This window comes from Theobroma cacao, chromosome 2, assembly GCF_000208745.1.
Source record: "Theobroma cacao cultivar B97-61/B2 chromosome 2, Criollo_cocoa_genome_V2, whole genome shotgun sequence".
NCBI lineage: Eukaryota > Viridiplantae > Streptophyta > Magnoliopsida > Malvales > Malvaceae > Theobroma > Theobroma cacao.
This window is the reverse complement of record NC_030851.1, coordinates 4,625,956-4,627,207: the sequence shown is the minus strand read 5'-3', so window position 1 is coordinate 4,627,207 and position 1,252 is coordinate 4,625,956.

Genomic DNA, 1,252 nt, shown 5'->3' with positions numbered 1-1,252 from the left:
AATTAGCATTTTAGTAATGGTAAAAGATATACTTCCTAAGTAGGGTAATTTTCCTTTTCTTGGTCCTCCAATAAGGAAAAAGAAAAAGGGAAAGATAAGGCCCCTTCTTTAGGTCACTTTTAATGGAACAAATAAATTGCAATTAGACTGGGTATTAGGAGGGGATAGAAGGATATTATTTAATAAAACCCATAATTATTAGGAAATAAATTTGTAATCTTGATTTTCCTTTATTTTTATTTTTTGCTTCTAATTTATTAATTAATAATATTATTAATTTTATTTTATATACATATATTAGTCATAAATTTCTTTTTAACCATTCATGCCCCATTTCATCTCAAGTAATGCTTCTTGACTTGGCTGAGCATGGCCAATAACAGAAAATGGTGCCTTGAGTGTATACTGGGAAAATATGGAATATTTACAACTTAAAATTTCAAACATAAAGAGTACAGCTTTCTACACAGATTTACACTGAACATAGTTCACTTTTCTCTTCACGTTCAAACATCAAACAGCATTCCAATTTCCAAGACACATAAAAAGGGTAACTACTCATCAAACTCTCACTTGTTTATTTTTTTCAGATTAAAACACCTATAAGCATTGATATACACAGACAAGAAGAGCCAGCTCCTGCAAACAACGGAAAGACCATTCAAGTGTTAGATATCATCGAAAATTTTGCACTTTGAACACAGAACAATTGCAGAGTAGATGTTGGTCTATGGAAGTTACTACAATATGATAAAACCTTTATCCTCTTGGAATCTTAGCAAGTTACATAAATCTCTAGTTAATGTCATGACGTGCGGGTCCGGGAACCCGTCCGCCAGACGCGGGCAAAAATTAAATATATGTGGGAGTCGCCACCAATCTTTTTTATCTAGGTGTGATTGGTCACCTATTAACTCGATTCTAATCGACGAAGTCCTAAAATTAATTTTAGGTCCGTCGAAAGAACGAGAACTGGTCCACATTTTTTAGAGATGGGTTCGGAGTGCGGTTACGCACGGAGAAAGGTTAACACCTCCGTGGCGCCCGTTCCACGAACGGTACCATTTAATCTTAAGTTATCTTAATGTAGCCTTTTCTTAGTTTAATCCCTATTTTATTAATTAAAAATTTTTATTGAATTGTCAGACTGAAGTTTTCACTTGGTCTTACGTATGCATATGATGCAAGCGTAGAATGATGTCGTGACTTGTTTATTTTAAATGATGGAGTCGGTAATCTTTTATTGGAAAAT